The 17445-nt window shown below is 46.5% G+C and overlaps 14 non-coding genes across 14 annotated transcripts; 11 read left to right on the top strand and 3 right to left on the bottom strand.

Annotated features, from left to right (window-relative positions):
- Positions 1 to 1442: 1442 nt before the first annotated feature.
- trnal-cag (transfer RNA leucine (anticodon CAG)) lies at positions 1443 to 1525 on the top strand. Its single transcript has one exon. It is a non-coding gene; the product is annotated as a tRNA-Leu (tRNA).
- An 815-nt stretch (positions 1526 to 2340) lies between these two features.
- On the top strand, positions 2341 to 2423 carry trnal-cag (transfer RNA leucine (anticodon CAG)). The gene has a single exon. It is a non-coding gene; the product is annotated as a tRNA-Leu (tRNA).
- Positions 2424 to 3238: 815 nt separating this feature from the next.
- trnal-cag (transfer RNA leucine (anticodon CAG)) lies at positions 3239 to 3321 on the top strand. The gene has a single exon. It is a non-coding gene; the product is annotated as a tRNA-Leu (tRNA).
- Positions 3322 to 4712: 1391 nt separating this feature from the next.
- Positions 4713 to 4784, bottom strand: trnad-guc (transfer RNA aspartic acid (anticodon GUC)). The gene has a single exon. It is a non-coding gene; the product is annotated as a tRNA-Asp (tRNA).
- An 826-nt stretch (positions 4785 to 5610) lies between these two features.
- trnad-guc (transfer RNA aspartic acid (anticodon GUC)) lies at positions 5611 to 5682 on the bottom strand. The gene has a single exon. It is a non-coding gene; the product is annotated as a tRNA-Asp (tRNA).
- A 250-nt stretch (positions 5683 to 5932) lies between these two features.
- On the top strand, positions 5933 to 6015 carry trnal-cag (transfer RNA leucine (anticodon CAG)). The gene has a single exon. It is a non-coding gene; the product is annotated as a tRNA-Leu (tRNA).
- Positions 6016 to 9524: 3509 nt separating this feature from the next.
- On the top strand, positions 9525 to 9607 carry trnal-aag (transfer RNA leucine (anticodon AAG)). The gene has a single exon. It is a non-coding gene; the product is annotated as a tRNA-Leu (tRNA).
- An 815-nt stretch (positions 9608 to 10422) lies between these two features.
- On the top strand, positions 10423 to 10505 carry trnal-aag (transfer RNA leucine (anticodon AAG)). Its single transcript has one exon. It is a non-coding gene; the product is annotated as a tRNA-Leu (tRNA).
- Positions 10506 to 12218: 1713 nt separating this feature from the next.
- trnal-aag (transfer RNA leucine (anticodon AAG)) lies at positions 12219 to 12301 on the top strand. Its single transcript has one exon. It is a non-coding gene; the product is annotated as a tRNA-Leu (tRNA).
- An 815-nt stretch (positions 12302 to 13116) lies between these two features.
- trnal-cag (transfer RNA leucine (anticodon CAG)) lies at positions 13117 to 13199 on the top strand. The gene has a single exon. It is a non-coding gene; the product is annotated as a tRNA-Leu (tRNA).
- Positions 13200 to 14014: 815 nt separating this feature from the next.
- Positions 14015 to 14097, top strand: trnal-aag (transfer RNA leucine (anticodon AAG)). The gene has a single exon. It is a non-coding gene; the product is annotated as a tRNA-Leu (tRNA).
- Positions 14098 to 15488: 1391 nt separating this feature from the next.
- On the bottom strand, positions 15489 to 15560 carry trnad-guc (transfer RNA aspartic acid (anticodon GUC)). The gene has a single exon. It is a non-coding gene; the product is annotated as a tRNA-Asp (tRNA).
- A 250-nt stretch (positions 15561 to 15810) lies between these two features.
- Positions 15811 to 15893, top strand: trnal-aag (transfer RNA leucine (anticodon AAG)). The gene has a single exon. It is a non-coding gene; the product is annotated as a tRNA-Leu (tRNA).
- Positions 15894 to 16708: 815 nt separating this feature from the next.
- trnal-cag (transfer RNA leucine (anticodon CAG)) lies at positions 16709 to 16791 on the top strand. Its single transcript has one exon. It is a non-coding gene; the product is annotated as a tRNA-Leu (tRNA).
- The last annotated feature ends 654 nt before the right edge of the window (positions 16792 to 17445 follow it).

Genomic DNA, 17445 nt, shown 5'->3' with positions numbered 1-17445 from the left:
CACACATAAACTATGTCTTCTAATCTATATCATCCATCCATCCATTATCTATACCGCTGAATCTGTCAGTCGGGTCGCGGGGGGGCTGGAGCCTATCCCAGCGGTCAATGGGCAAGAGGCGGGGTACACTCTGGACAGGCCGCCAGTCCATCGCAGGGCCACATAGAGACAAACGAGACAAACAACCATGCACACTCACAGTCACTCCGAAGGACAATTTAGAGTCATCATCTATATCGTGTTCTGTTAAATAATTAAGCCTATTTAAACTAACACAGACTTCTACTGAGCCAACAGAAATAAGGCAGATGCCCGTAAAACGGGTGGTGCCCAGCACGACCACCTCTAACGGGAGGGCAGTGGCTGAGGGAATCCCCGGAGGGAGTCCACCCCCAAGACACGAGTGCCTTTATAAAATATAATAGGCCTATATATGTCTTTTTTAAGCCTATTATTACAAATATTTATTTGTCTTTTATGTCTTTTTTTTCTTTTGTCCCAACACATTCTGATGGTGCCGCTCAAAAAAATAATTGTCTTTAAATGCAAAAATCTGTGCGCGGTCTGATAACCATCTCCGACGAATATTTATTTCTCTGCGCAATAATCCTGCACCTTCATCCACGGGGTCGTTGTCAAAAGGACATGTTCGTGAAAAAAGTCGCCTCCTACTGTGCCTAATGACTTCTAGAAGTAGAAGAACTCGCTCTGCTGACTGAATGAATGAGGAAATCAAATGGCGTGTGTGGCTGAAAGAGGGCGGAGACAGAAAGAAACTCAAGGTTTCTTGAATAAAACCTGGTCCCGACCAGGTTAGGTTCAGAGAGTCTGTTACTCCGGTAACTGACCGTGAGTTTAAGTTACCTCTCTTTGTGAAACAGGCTAGAGTTACCCCTCTTTCTCGGGGTTGAGTTACCTCCCTTTGTGAAACGGAAAACTCAGGGTTTCACTCATTTCAGGGTTAATCTACTCAGAGTTTTCACTAAACCTGCTACGTGAAACGGACCTCTGGCATCATGTTAGGCTATTTTAAGGGGGCTATTGACATTTAGGCCGAAGATGGGTGAGAGTATGAAAGCAATCATCACTTGGTGGCAGGCAGCTGATAAAAGACCTAGATCTCCCCGTCGGGGAATCGAACCCCGATCTTCCGCGTGACAGGCGGAATTACTGTCCATTATACTAACGAGGAATTTCTGTGTGACTGACACAGTCGTCAGATGAAAAGACAACTATAGGCAAGGAGTGAAATAAGATTTTGGTGTCCCGTTTCAAGGTGCAGGAAAATTGCTATCACAGTCCCATCACTCAGAAGGAGAGTCTTCCATGAAGCTGCATGCCTCGTCAATATTCCCCTTCAACACGAAGACAACGCAGACCCACATATTCGCTGGAATGATGCCTGGGCCCGCCGACAGTGTCGTCAAATATTCCTTTTAGTAGTCAGGATGGCCGAGCGGTCTAAGGCGCTGTGTTCAGGTCGCAGTCTCCCCTGGAGGCGTGGGTTCAAATCCCACTTCTGACATTGCAGAGTTCTCCTAGAGGACCATTTTCACTGGCAAGGCAACTCAAGTTTACTCCTTGCTTAGCAATACCATGTCGTATTGCTATTCTGCCACTGCATCATCTAGTTTAAAGATTATTGTGAACGCTTTACCTCCGAAGAGTTCTTGCTTCCAAATGCTATGCCTACTATTTGTTTGCCTCCGGAGCCCTGTTAAACAACAGCCAAGACACTTGTTGCATGAGAATCTTCTGACCACAGCTCAACAAGCTGTGTTGTCACAACCTTCTACAGTGCTTTGGGCAGGACAGAATCATTAGCAAAAAGAACATTGTTGATTATAAGGTCTTGGTTTGCACTTAACACCATAGTAAACGAAAAAGGGCTTTTGACCGAAGCAACCTGGCCTCATGTTAGGCTATTTGAAGGGGGCTATTGACATTTAGGCCGAAGATGGGTGAGAGTATCAAAGCAATCATCACTTGGTGGCAGGCAGCTGATAAAAGACCTAGCTCTCCCCGTCGGGGAATCGAACCCCGATCTTCCGCGTGACAGGCGAAGATACTGTCCATTATACTAACGAGGAATTTCTGTGTGACTGACACAGTCGTCAGATGAAAAGACAACTATCGGCAAGGAGTGAAATAAGATTTTGGTGTCCCGTTTCAAGGTGCAGGAAAATTGCTATCACAGTCCCATCACTCAGAAGGAGAGTCTTCCATGAAGCTGCATGCCTCGTCAATATTCCCCTTCAACACGAAGACAACGCAGACCCACATATTCGCTGGAATGATGCCTGGGCCCGCCGACAGTGTCGTCAAATATTCCTTTTAGTAGTCAGGATGGCCGAGCGGTCTAAGGCGCTGCGTTCAGGTCGCAGTCTCCCCTGGAGGCGTGGGTTCAAATCCCACTTCTGACATTGCAGATTTCTCCTAGAGGACCATTTTCACTGGCAAGGCAACTCAAGTTTACTCCTTGCTTAGCAATACCATGTCGTATTGCTATTCTGCCACTGCATCATCTAGTTTAAAGATTATTGTGGCCGCTTTACCTCCGAAGAGTTCTTGCTTCCAAATGCTATGCCTACTATTTGTTTGCATCAGGAGCCCTGTTAAACAACAGCCAAGACACTTGTTGCATGAGAATCTTCTGACCACAGCTCAACAAGCTGTGTTGTCACAACCTTCTACAGTGCTTTGGGCAGGACAGAATCATTAGCAAAAGGCACATTGTTGATTATAAGGTCTTGGTTTGCACTTAACACCATAGTAAACGGGAAAGGGCTTTTGACCGAAGAAACCTGGCATCATGTTAGGCTATTTGAAGGGGGCTATTGACATTTAGGCCGAAGATGGGTGAGAGTATCAAGACAATCATCACTTGGTGGCAGGCAGCTGATAAAAGACCTAGCTCTCCCCGTCGGGGAATCGAACCCCGATCTTCCGCGTGACAGGCGAAGATACTGTCCATTATACTAACGAGGAATTTCTGTGTGACTGACACAGTCGTCAGATGAAAAGACAACTATCGGCAAGGAGTGAAATAAGATTTTGGTGTCCCGTTTCAAGGTGCAGGAAAATTGCTATCACAGTCCCATCACTCAGAAGGAGAGTCTTCCATGAAGCTGCATGCCTCGTCAATATTCCCCTTCAACACGAAGACAACGCAGACCCACATATTCGCTGGAATGATGCCTGGGCCCGCCGACAGTGTCGTCAAATATTCCTTTTAGTAGTCAGGATGGCCGAGCGGTCTAAGGCGCTGCGTTCAGGTCGCAGTCTCCCCTGGAGGCGTGGGTTCAAATCCCACTTCTGACATTGCAGATTTCTCCTAGAGGACCATTTTCACTGGCAAGGCAACTCAAGTTTACTCCTTGCTTAGCAATACCATGTCGTATTGCTATTCTGCCACTGCATCATCTAGTTTAAAGATTATTGTGGCCGCTTTACCTCCGAAGAGTTCTTGCTTCCAAATGCTATGCCTACTATTTGTTTGCATCAGGAGCCCTGTTAAACAACAGCCAAGACACTTGTTGCATGAGAATCTTCTGACCACAGCTCAACAAGCTGTGTTGTCACAACCTTCTACAGTGCTTTGGGCAGGACAGAATCATTAGCAAAAGGCACATTGTTGATTATAAGGTCTTGGTTTGCACTTAACACCATAGTAAACGGGAAAGGGCTTTTGACCGAAGAAACCTGGCATCATGTTAGGCTATTTGAAGGGGGCTATTGACATTTAGGCCGAAGATGGGTGAGAGTATCAAGACAATCATCACTTGGTGGCAGGCAGCTGATAAAAGACCGAGCTCTCCCCGTCGGGGAATCGAACCCCAATCTTCCGCGTGACAGGCGGAGATACTGTCCATTATACTAACGAGGAATTTCTGTGTGACTGACACAGTCGTCAGATGAAAAGACAACTATCGCCAAGGAGTGAAATAAGATTTTGGTGTCCCGTTTCAAGGTGCAGGAAAATTGCTATCACAGTCCCATCACTCAGAAGGAGAGTCTTCCATGAAGCTGCATGCCTCGTCAATATTCCCCTTCAACACGAAGACAACGCACACCCACATATTCGCTGGAATGATGCCTGGGCCCGACGACAGTGTCGTCAAATATTCCTTTTAGCAGTCAGGATGGCCGAGCGGTCTAAGGCGCTGCGTTCAGGTCGCAATCTCCCCTGGAGGCGTGGGTTTAAATCCCACTTCTGACATTGCAGATTTCTCCTAGAGAAAAATTTTCACTGGCAAGGCAACCCAAGTTTACTCCTTGCTTAGCAATACCATGTCGTATTGCTATTCTGCCACTGCATCATCTAGTTTAAAGATTATTGTGAACGCTTTACCTCCGAAGAGTTCTTGCTTCCAAATGCTATGCCTACTATTTGTTTGCCTCCGGAGCCCTGTTAAACAACAGCCAAGACACTTGTTGCATGAGAATCTTCTGACCACAGCTCAACAAGCTGTGTTGTCACAACCTTCTACAGTGCTTTGGGCAGGACAGAATAATTAGCAAAAGGAACATTGTTGATTATAAGGTCTTGGTTTGCACTTAACACCATAGTAAACGGGAAAGGGCTTTTGACCGAAGCAACCTGGCCTCATGTTAGGCTATTTGAAGGGGGCTATTGACATTTAGGCCGAAGATGGGTGAGAGTATCAAAACAATCATCACTTGGTGGCAGGCAGCTGATAAAAGACCTAGCTCTCCCCGTCGGGGAATCGAACCCCGATCTTCCGCGTGACAGGCGGAGATACTATCCATTATACTAACGAGGAATTTCTGTGTGACTGACACAGTCGTCAGATGAAAAGACAACTATCGGCAAGGAGTGAAATAAGATTTTCTTGTCCCGTTTCAAGGTGCAGGAAAATTGCTATCACAGTCCCATCACTCAGAACGAGAGTCTTCCATGAAGCTGCATGCCTCGTCAATATTCCCCTTCAACACGAAGACAACGCAGACCCACATATTCGCTGGAATGATGCCTGGGCCCGCCGACAGTGTCGTCAAATATTCCTTTTAGTAGTCAGGATGGCCGAGCGGTCTAAGGTGCTGCCTTAAGGTCGCAGTCTCCCCTGGAAGCGTGGGTTCAAATCCCACTTCTGACATTGCAGAGTTCTCCTAGAGGACCATTTTCACTGGCAAGGGCACTAAAGTTTACTCCTTGCTTAGCAATACCATGTCTTATTGCTATTCTGCCACTGCATCATCTAGTTTAAAGATTATTGTGGCCGCTTTACCTCCGAAGAGTTCTTGCTTCCAAATGCTATGCCTACTATTTGTTTGCCTCAGGAGCCCTGTTAAACAACAGCCAAGACACTTGTTGCATGAGAATCTTCTGACCACAGCTCAACAAGCTGTGTTGTCACAACCTTCTACAGTGCTTTGGGCAGGACAGAATCATTAGCAAAAGGTACATTGTTGATTATAAGGTCTTGGTTTGCACTTAACACCATAGTAAACGGGAAAGGGCTTTTGACCGAAGAAACCTGGCATCATGTTGGGCTATTTGAAGGGGGCTATTGACATTTAGGCCGAAGATGGGTGAGAGTATCAAAGCAATCATCACTTGGTGGCAGGCAGCTGATAAAAGACCTAGCTCTCCCCGTCGGGGAATCGAACCCCGATCTTCCGCGTGACAGGCGGAGATACTGTCCATTATACTAACGAGGAATTTCTGTGTGACTGACACAGTCGTCAGATGAAAAGACAACTATCGGCAAGGAGTGAAATAAGATTTTCGTGTCCCGTTTCAAGGTGCAGGAAAATTGCTATCACAGTCCCATCACTCAGAAGGAGAGTCTTCCATGAAGCTGCATGCCTCGTCAATATTCCCCTTCAACACGAACACAACGCAGACCCACATATTCGCTGGAATGATGCCTGGGCCCGCCGACAGTGTTGTCAAATATTCCTTTTAGTAGTCAGGATGGCCGAGCGGTCTAAGGCGCTGTGTTCAGGTCGCAGTCTCCCCTGGAGGCGTGGGTTCAAATCCCACTTCTGACATTGCAGAGTTCTCCTAGAGGACCATTTTCACTGGCAAGGCAACTCAAGTTTACTCCTTGCTTAGCAATACCATGTCGTATTGCTATTCTGCCACTGCATCATCTAGTTTAAAGATTATTGTGAACGCTTTACCTCCGAAGAGTTCTTGCTTCCAAATGCTATGCCTACTATTTGTTTGCCTCCGGAGCCCTGTTAAACAACAGCCAAGACACTTGTTGCATGAGAATCTTCTGACCACAGCTCAACAAGCTGTGTTGTCACAACCTTCTACAGTGCTTTGGGCAGGACAGAATCATTAGCAAAAGGAACATTGTTGATTATAAGGTCTTGGTTTGCACTTAACACCATAGTAAACGGGAAAGGGCTTTTGACCGAAGCAACCTGGCCTCATGTTAGGCTATTTGAAGGGGGCTATTGACATTTAGGCCGAAGATGGGTGAGAGTATCAAAACAATCATCACTTGGTGGCAGGCAGCTGATAAAAGACCTAGCTCTCCCCGTCGGGGAATCGAACCCCGATCTTCCGCTTGACATGCGGAGATACTATCCATTATACTAACGAGGAATTTCTGTGTGACTGACACAGTCGTCAGATGAAAAGACAACTATCGGCAAGGAGTGAAATAAGATTTTCTTGTCCCGTTTCAAGGTGCAGGAAAATTGCTATCACAGTCCCATCACTCAGAACGAGAGTCTTCCATGAAGCTGCATGCCTCGTCAATATTCCCCTTCAACACGAAGACAACGCAGACCCACATATTCGCTGGAATGATGCCTGGGCCCGCCGACAGTGTCGTCAAATATTCCTTTTAGTAGTCAGGATGGCCGAGCGGTCTAAGGTGCTGCCTTAAGGTCGCAGTCTCCCCTGGAAGCGTGGGTTCAAATCCCACTTCTGACATTGCAGAGTTCTCCTAGAGGACCATTTTCACTGGCAAGGGCACTCAAGTTTACTCCTTGCTTAGCAATACCATGTCTTATTGCTATTCTGCCACTGCATCATCTAGTTTAAAGATTATTGTGGCCGCTTTACCTCCGAAGAGTTCTTGCTTCCAAATGCTATGCCTACTATTTGTTTGCATCAGGAGCCCTGTTAAACAACAGCCAAGACACTTGTTGCATGAGAATCTTCTGACCACAGCTCAACAAGCTGTGTTGTCACAACCTTCTACAGTGCTTTGGGCAGGACAGAATCATTAGCAAAAGGTACATTGTTGATTATAAGGTCTTGGTTTGCACTTAACACCATAGTAAACGGGAAAGGGCTTTTGACCGAAGAAACCTGGCATCATGTTGGGCTATTTGAAGGGGGCTATTGACATTTAGGCCGAAGATGGGTGAGAGTATCAAAGCAATCATCACTTGGTGGCAGGCAGCTGATAAAAGACCTAGCTCTCCCCGTCAGGGAATCGAACCCCGATCTTCTGCGTGACAGGCGGAGATACTGTCCATTATACTAACGAGGAATTTCTGTGTGACTGACACAGTCGTCAGATGAAAAGACAACTATCGCCAAGGAGTGAAATAAGATTTTGGTGTTCCGTTTCAAGGTGCAGGAAAATTGCTATCACAGTCCCATCACTCAGAAGGAGAGTCTTCCATGAAGCTGCATGCCTCGTCAATATTCCCCTTCAACACGAACACAACGCAGACCCACATATTCGCTGGAATGATGCCTGGGCCCGCCAACAGTGTCGTCAAATATTCCTTTTAGTAGTCAGGATGGCCGAGCGGTCTAAGGCGCTGCGTTCAGGTCGCAGTCTCCCCTGGAGTCGTGGGTTCAAATCCCACTTCTGACATTGCAGAGATCTCCTAGAGGACCATTTTCACTGGCAAGGCAACTCAAGTTTACTCCTTGTTTAGCAATACCATGTCGTATTGCTATTCTGCCACTGCATCATCTAGTTTAAAGATTATTGTGGCCGCTTTACCTCCGAAGAGTTCTTGCTTCCAAATGCTATGCCTACTATTTGTTTGCATCAGGAGCCCTGTTAAACAACAGCCAAGACACTTGTTGCATGAGAATCTTCTGACCACAGCTCAACAAGCTGTGTTGTCACAACCTTCTACAGTGCTTTGGGCAGGACAGAATCATTAGCAAAAGGCACATTGTTGATTATAAGGTCTTGGTTTGCACTTAACACCATAGTAAACGGGAAAGGGCTTTTGACCGAAGCAACCTGGCCTCATGTTAGGCTATTTGAAGGGGGCTATTGACATTTAGGCCGAAGATGGGTGAGAGTATCAAAGCAATCATCACTTGGTGGCAGGCAGCTGATAAAAGACCTAGCTCTCCCCGTCGGGGAATCGAACCCTGATCTTCCGCGTGACAGGCGGAGATACTGTCCATTATACTAACGAGCAATTTCTGTGTGACTGACACAGTCGTCAGATGAAAAGACAACTATCGGCAAGGAGTGAAATAAGATTTTCGTGTCCCGTTTCAAGGTGCAGGAAAATTGCTATCACAGTCCCATCACTCAGAAGGAGAGTCTTCCATGAAGCTGCATGCCTCGTCAATATTCCCCTTCAACACGAACACAACGCAGACCCACATATTCGCTGGAATGATGCCTGGGCCCGCCGACAGTGTCGTCAAATATTCCTTTTAGTAGTCAGGATGGCCGAGCAGTCTAAGGCGCTGCGTTAAGGTCGCAGTCTCCCCTGGAGGCGTGGGTTCAAATACCACTTCTGACATTGCAGAGTTCTCCTAGAGGACCATTTTCACTGGCAAGGCAACTCAAGTTTACTCCTTGCTTAGCAATACCATGTCGTATTGCTATTCTGCCACTGCATCATCTAGTTTAAAGATTATTGTGGCCGCTTTACCTCCGAAGAGTTCTTGCTTCCAAATGCTATGCCTACTATTTGTTTGCCTCAGGAGACCTGTTAAACAACAGCCAAGACACTTGTTGCATGAGAATCTTCTGACCACAGCTCAACAAGCTGTGTTGTCACAACCTTCTACAGTGCTTTGGGCAGGACAGAATCATTAGCAAAAGGCACATTGTTGATTATAAGGTCTTGGTTTGCACTTAACACCATTGTAAACGGGAAAGGGCTTTTGACCGAAGAAACCTGGCATCATGTTGGGCTATTTGAAGGGGGCTATTGACATTTAGGCCGAAGATGGGTGAGAGTATCAAAGCAATCATCACTTGGTGGCAGGCAGCTGATAAAAGCCCATTTTCTCCACGTCGGGGAATCGAACCCCGATCTTCCGCGTGACAGGCGGAGATACTGTCCATTATACTAACGAGGAATTTCTGTGTGACTGACACAGTCGTCAGATGAAAAGACAACTATCGCCAAGGAGTGAAATAAGATTTTGGTGTTCCGTTTCAAGGTGCAGGAAAATTGCTATCACAGTCCCATCACTCAGAAGGAGAGTCTTCCATGAAGCTGCATGCCTCGTCAATATTCCCCTTCAACACGAACACAACGCAGACCCACATATTCGCTGGAATGATGCCTGGGCCCGCCGACAGTGTCATCAAATATTCCTTTTAGCAGTCAGGATGGCCGAGCGGTCTAAGGCGCTGCGTTAAGGTCGCAGTCTCCCCTGGAGGCGTGGATTCAAATCCCACTTCTGACATTGCAGATTTCTCCTAGAGAAAAATTTTCACTGGCAAGGCAACCCAAGTTTACTCCTTGCTTAGCAATACCATGTCGTATTGCTATTCTGCCACTGCATCATCTAGTTTAAAGATTATTGTGGCTGCTTTACCTCCGAAGAGTTCTTGCTTCCAAATGCTATGCCTACTATTTGTTTGCCTCAGGAGACCTGTTAAACAACAGCCAAGACACTTGTTGCATGAGAATCTTCTGACCACAGCTCAACAAGCTGTGTTGTCACAACCTTCTACAGTGCTTTGGGCAGGACAGAAACATTAGCAAAAGGAACATTGTTGATTATAAGGTCTTGGTTTGCACTTAACACCATTGTAAACGGGAAAGGGCTTTTGACCGAAGCAACCTGGCCTCATGTTAGGCTATTTGAAGGGGGCTATTGACATTTAGGCCGAAGATGGGTGAGAGTATCAAAACAATCATCACTTGGTGGCAGGCAGCTGATAAAAGACAGAGCTCTCCCCATCGGGGAATCTAACCCCGATCTTCCGCGTGACATGCGGAGATACTATCCATTATACTAACGAGGAATTTCTGTGTGACTGACACAGTCGTCAGATGAAAAGACAACTATCGCCAAGGAGTGAAATAAGATTTTCGTGTCCCGTTTCAAGGTGCAGGAAAATTGCTATCACAGTCCCATCACTCAGAAGGAGAGTCTTCCATGAAGCTGCATGCCTCGTCAATATTCCCCTTCAACACGAAGAAAACGCAGACCCACATATTCGCTGGAATGATGCCTGGGCCCGCTGACAGTGTCGTCAAATATTCCTTTTAGTAGTCAGGATGGCCGAGCGGTCTAAGGCGCTGCGTTAAGGTCGCAGTCTCCCCTGGAGTCGTGGGTTCAAATCCCACTTCTGACATTGCAGAGATCTCCTAGAGGACCATTTTCACTGGCAAGGCAACTCAAGTTTACTCCTTGTTTAGCAATACCATGTCGTATTGCTATTCTGCCACTGCATCATCTAGTTTAAAGATTATTGTGGCCGCTTTACCTCCGAAGAGTTCTTGCTTCCAAATGCTATGCCTACTATTTGTTTGCATCAGGAGCCCTGTTAAACAACAGCCAAGACACTTGTTGCATGAGAATCTTCTGACCACAGCTCAACAAGCTGTGTTGTCACAACCTTCTACAGTGCTTTGGGCAGGACAGAATCATTAGCAAAAGGCACATTGTTGATTATAAGGTCTTGGTTTGCACTTAACACCATAGTAAACGGGAAAGGGCTTTTGACCGAAGCAACCTGGCCTCATGTTAGGCTATTTGAAGGGGGCTATTGACATTTAGGCCGAAGATGGGTGAGAGTATCAAAGCAATCATCACTTGGTGGCAGGCAGCTGATAAAAGACCTAGCTCTCCCCGTCGGGGAATCGAACCCTGATCTTCCGCGTGACAGGCGGAGATACTGTCCATTATACTAACGAGGAATTTCTGTGTGACTGACACAGTCGTCAGATGAAAAGACAACTATCGGCAAGGAGTGAAATAAGATTTTCGTGTCCCGTTTTAAGGTGCAGGAAAATTGCTATCACAGTCCCATCACTCAGAAGGAGAGTCTTCCATGAAGCTGCATGCCTCGTCAATATTCCCCTTCAACACGAACACAACGCAGACCCACATATTCGCTGGAATGATGCCTGGGCCCGCCGACAGTGTCGTCAAATATTCCTTTTAGTAGTCAGGATGGCCGAGCAGTCTAAGGCGCTGCGTTAAGGTAGCAGTCTCCCCTGGAGGCGTGGGTTCAAATCCCACTTCAGACATTGCAGATTTCTCCTAGAGAAAAATTTTCACTGGCAAGGCAACCAAAGTTTACTCCTTGCTTAGCAATACCATGTCGTATTGCTATTCTGCCACTGCATCATCTAGTTTAAAGATTATTGTGGCCGCTTTACCTCCGAAGAGTTCTTGCTTCCAAATGCTATGCCTACTATTTGTTTGCCTCAGGAGACCTGTTAAACAACAGCCAAGACACTTGTTGCATGAGAATCTTCTGACCACAGCTCAACAAGCTGTGTTGTCACAACCTTCTACAGTGCTTTGGGCAGGACAGAATCATTAGCAAAAGGAACATTGCTGATTATAAGGTCTTGGTTTGCACTTAACACCATAGTAAACGGGAAAGGGCTTTTGACCGAAGCAACCTGGCCTCATGTTAGGCTATTTTAAGGGGGCTATTGACATTTAGGCCGAAGATGGGTGAGAGTATCAAAACAATCATCACTTGGTGGCAGGCAGCTGATAAAAGCCCATTTTCTCCCCGTCGGGGAATCGAACCCCGATCTTCCGCGTGACAGGCGGAGATACTGTCCATTATACTAACTAGGAATTTCTGTGTGACTGACACAGTCGTCAGATGAAAAGACAACTATCGCCAAGGAGTGAAATAAGATTTTGGTGTTCCGTTTCAAGGTGCAGGAAAATTGCTATCACAGTCCCATCACTCAGAAGGAGAGTCTTCCATGAAGCTGCATGCCTCGTCAATATTCCCCTTCAACACGAACACAACGAAGACCCACATATTCGCTGGAATGATGCCTGGGCCCGCCGACAGTGTCATCAAATATTCCTTTTAGCAGTCAGGATGGCCGAGCGGTCTAAGGCGCTGCGTTAAGGTCGCAGTCTCCCCTGGAGGCGTGGGTTCAAATCCCACTTCTGACATTGCAGATTTCTCCTAGAAAAAAATTTTCACTGGCAAGGCAACCCAAGTTTACTCCTTGCTTAGCAATACCATGTCGTATTGCTATTCTACCACTGCATCATCTAGTTTAAAGATTATTGTGGCTGCTTTACCTCCGAAGAGTTCTTGCTTCCAAATGCTATGCCTACTATTTGTTTGCCTCAGGAGACCTGTTAAACAACAGCCAAGACACTTGTTGCATGAGAATCTTCTGACCACAGCTCAACAAGCTGTGTTGTCACAACCTTCTACAGTGCTTTGGGCAGGACAGAAACATTAGCAAAAGGAACATTGTTGATTATAAGGTCTTGGTTTGCACTTAACACCATTGTAAACGGGAAAGGGCTTTTGACCGAAGCAACCTGGCCTCATGTTAGGCTATTTGAAGGGGGCTATTGACATTTAGGCCGAAGATGGGTGAGAGTATCAAAACAATCATCACTTGGTGGCAGGCAGCTGATAAAAGACCTAGCTCTCCCCGTCGGGGAATCGAACCCCGATCTTCCGCGCGACAGGCGGAGATACTATCCATTATACTAACGAGGAATTTCTGTGTGACTGACACAGTCGTCAGATGAAAAGACAACTATCGGCAAGGAGTGAAATAAGATTTTCTTGTCCCGTTTCAAGGTGCAGGAAAATTGCTATCACAGTCCCATCACTCAGAACGAGAGTCTTCCATGAAGCTGCATGCCTCGTCAATATTCCCCTTCAACACGAAGACAACGCAGACCCACATATTCGCTGGAATGATGCCTGGGCCCGCCGACAGTGTCGTCAAATATTCCTTTTAGTAGTCAGGATGGCCGAGCGGTCTAAGGCGCTGTGTTCAGGTCGCAGTCTCCCCTGGAGGCGTGGGTTCAAATCCCACTTCTGACATTGCAGAGTTCTCCTAGAGGACCATTTTCACTGGCAAGGCAACTCAAGTTTACTCCTTGCTTAGCAATACCATGTCGTATTGCTATTCTGCCACTGCATCATCTAGTTTAAAGATTATTGTGAACGCTTTACCTCCGAAGAGTTCTTGCTTCCAAATGCTATGCCTACTATTTGTTTGCCTCCGGAGCCCTGTTAAACAACAGCCAAGACACTTGTTGCATGAGAATCTTCTGACCACAGCTCAACAAGCTGTGTTGTCACAACCTTCTACAGTGCTTTGGGCAGGACAGAATCATTAGCAAAAGGAACATTGTTGATTATAAGGTCTTGGTTTGCACTTAACACCATAGTAAACGGGAAAGGGCTTTTGACCGAAGCAACCTGGCCTCATGTTAGGCTATTTGAAGGGGGCTATTGACATTTAGGCCGAAGATGGGTGAGAGTATCAAAACAATCATCACTTGGTGGCAGGCAGCTGATAAAAGACAGAGCTCTCCCCATCGGGGAATCTAACCCCGATCTTCCGCGTGACATGCGGAGATACTATCCATTATACTAACGAGGAATTTCTGTGTGACTGACACAGTCGTCAGATGAAAAGACAACTATCGCCAAGGAGTGAAATAAGATTTTCGTGTCCCGTTTCAAGGTGCAGGAAAATTGCTATCACAGTCCCATCACTCAGAAGGAGAGTCTTCCATGAAGCTGCATGCCTCGTCAATATTCCCCTTCAACACGAAGAAAACGCAGACCCACATATTCGCTGGAATGATGCCTGGGCCCGCTGACAGTGTCGTCAAATATTCCTTTTAGTAGTCAGGATGGCCGAGCGGTCTAAGGCGCTGCGTTAAGGTCGCAGTCTCCCCTGGAGTCGTGGGTTCAAATCCCACTTCTGACATTGCAGAGATCTCCTAGAGGACCATTTTCACTGGCAAGGCAACTCAAGTTTACTCCTTGTTTAGCAATACCATGTCGTATTGCTATTCTGCCACTGCATCATCTAGTTTAAAGATTATTGTGGCCGCTTTACCTCCGAAGAGTTCTTGCTTCCAAATGCTATGCCTACTATTTGTTTGCATCAGGAGCCCTGTTAAACAACAGCCAAGACACTTGTTGCATGAGAATCTTCTGACCACAGCTCAACAAGCTGTGTTGTCACAACCTTCTACAGTGCTTTGGGCAGGACAGAATCATTAGCAAAAGGCACATTGTTGATTATAAGGTCTTGGTTTGCACTTAACACCATAGTAAACGGGAAAGGGCTTTTGACCGAAGCAACCTGGCCTCATGTTGGGCTATTTGAAGGGGGCTATTGACATTTAGGCCGAAGATGGGTGAGAGTATCAAAGCAATCATCACTTGGTGGCAGGCAGCTGATAAAAGACCTAGCTCTCCCCGTCGGGGAATCGAACCCTGATCTTCCGCGTGACAGGCGGAGATACTGTCCATTATACTAACGAGGAATTTCTGTGTGACTGACACAGTCGTCAGATGAAAAGACAACTATCGGCAAGGAGTGAAATAAGATTTTCGTGTCCCGTTTTAAGGTGCAGGAAAATTGCTATCACAGTCCCATCACTCAGAAGGAGAGTCTTCCATGAAGCTGCATGCCTCGTCAATATTCCCCTTCAACACGAACACAACGCAGACCCACATATTCGCTGGAATGATGCCTGGGCCCGCCGACAGTGTCGTCAAATATTCCTTTTAGTAGTCAGGATGGCCGAGCAGTCTAAGGCGCTGCGTTAAGGTAGCAGTCTCCCCTGGAGGCGTGGGTTCAAATCCCACTTCTGACATTGCAGATTTCTCCTAGAGAAAAATTTTCACTGGCAAGGCAACCAAAGTTTACTCCTTGCTTAGCAATACCATGTCGTATTGCTATTCTGCCACTGCATCATCTAGTTTAAAGATTATTGTGGCCGCTTTACCTCCGAAGAGTTCTTGCTTCCAAATGCTATGCCTACTATTTGTTTGCCTCAGGAGACCTGTTAAACAACAGCCAAGACACTTGTTGCATGAGAATCTTCTGACCACAGCTCAACAAGCTGTGTTGTCACAACCTTCTACAGTGCTTTGGGCAGGACAGAATCATTAGCAAAAGGAACATTGCTGATTATAAGGTCTTGGTTTGCACTTAACACCATAGTAAACGGGAAAGGGCTTTTGACCGAAGCAACCTGGCCTCATGTTAGGCTATTTTAAGGGGGCTATTGACATTTAGGCCGAAGATGGGTGAGAGTATCAAAACAATCATCACTTGGTGGCAGGCAGCTGATAAAAGCCCATTTTCTCCCCGTCGGGGAATCGAACCCCGATCTTCCGCGTGACAGGCGGAGATACTGTCCATTATACTAACGAGGAATTTCTGTGTGACTGACACAGTCGTCAGATGAAAAGACAACTATCGCCAAGGAGTGAAATAAGATTTTGGTGTTCCGTTTCAAGGTGCAGGAAAATTGCTATCACAGTCCCATCACTCAGAAGGAGAGTCTTCCATGAAGCTGCATGCCTCGTCAATATTCCCCTTCAACACGAACACAACGCAGACCCACATATTCGCTGGAATGATGCCTGGGCCCGCCGACAGTGTCATCAAATATTCCTTTTAGCAGTCAGGATGGCCGAGCGGTCTAAGGCGCTGCGTTAAGGTCGCAGTCTCCCCTGGAGGCGTGGGTTCAAATCCCACTTCTGACATTGCAGATTTCTCCTAGAAAAAAATTTTCACTGGCAAGGCAACCCAAGTTTACTCCTTGCTTAGCAATACCATGTCGTATTGCTATTCTACCACTGCATCATCTAGTTTAAAGATTATTGTGGCTGCTTTACCTCCGAAGAGTTCTTGCTTCCAAATGCTATGCCTACTATTTGTTTGCCTCAGGAGACCTGTTAAACAACAGCCAAGACACTTGTTGCATGAGAATCTTCTGACCACAGCTCAACAAGCTGTGTTGTCACAACCTTCTACAGTGCTTTGGGCAGGACAGAAACATTAGCAAAAGGAACATTGTTGATTATAAGGTCTTGGTTTGCACTTAACACCATTGTAAACGGGAAAGGGCTTTTGACCGAAGCAACCTGGCCTCATGTTAGGCTATTTGAAGGGGGCTATTGACATTTAGGCCGAAGATGGGTGAGAGTATCAAAACAATCATCACTTGGTGGCAGGCAGCTGATAAAAGACCTAGCTCTCCCCGTCGGGGAATCGAACCCCGATCTTCCGCGCGACAGGCGGAGATACTATCCATTATACTAACGAGGAATTTCTGTGTGACTGACACAGTCGTCAGATGAAAAGACAACTATCGGCAAGGAGTGAAATAAGATTTTCTTGTCCCGTTTCAAGGTGCAGGAAAATTGCTATCACAGTCCCATCACTCAGAACGAGAGTCTTCCATGAAGCTGCATGCCTCGTCAATATTCCCCTTCAACACGAAGACAACGCAGACCCACATATTCGCTGGAATGATGCCTGGGCCCGCCGACAGTGTCGTCAAATATTCCTTTTAGTAGTCAGGATGGCCGAGCGGTCTAAGGCGCTGTGTTCAGGTCGCAGTCTCCCCTGGAGGCGTGGGTTCAAATCCCACTTCTGACATTGCAGAGTTCTCCTAGAGGACCATTTTCACTGGCAAGGCAACTCAAGTTTACTCCTTGCTTAGCAATACCATGTCGTATTGCTATTCTGCCACTGCATCATCTAGTTTAAAGATTATTGTGAACGCTTTACCTCCGAAGAGTTCTTGCTTCCAAATGCTATGCCTACTATTTGTTTGCCTCCGGAGCCCTGTTAAACAACAGCCAAGACACTTGTTGCATGAGAATCTTCTGACCACAGCTCAACAAGCTGTGTTGTCACAACCTTCTACAGTGCTTTGGGCAGGACAGAATCATTAGCAAAAGGAACATTGTTGATTATAAGGTCTTGGTTTGCACTTAACACCATAGTAAACGGGAAAGGGCTTTTGACCGAAGCAACCTGGCCTCATGTTAGGCTATTTGAAGGGGGCTATTGACATTTAGGCCGAAGATGGGTGAGAGTATCAAAACAATCATCACTTGGTGGCAGGCAGCTGATAAAAGACAGAGCTCTCCCCATCGGGGAATCTAACCCCGATCTTCCGCGTGACATGCGGAGATACTATCCATTATACTAACGAGGAATTTCTGTGTGACTGACACAGTCGTCAGATGAAAAGACAACTATCGCCAAGGAGTGAAATAAGATTTTCGTGTCCCGTTTCAAGGTGCA

This window comes from Odontesthes bonariensis, chromosome 5 (assembly GCF_027942865.1).
Source record: "Odontesthes bonariensis isolate fOdoBon6 chromosome 5, fOdoBon6.hap1, whole genome shotgun sequence".
Lineage (NCBI taxonomy): Eukaryota > Metazoa > Chordata > Actinopteri > Atheriniformes > Atherinopsidae > Odontesthes > Odontesthes bonariensis.
The sequence above is the reverse complement of the archived record's forward strand: the minus strand, read 5'-3'. Positions and strand labels throughout refer to the sequence as shown.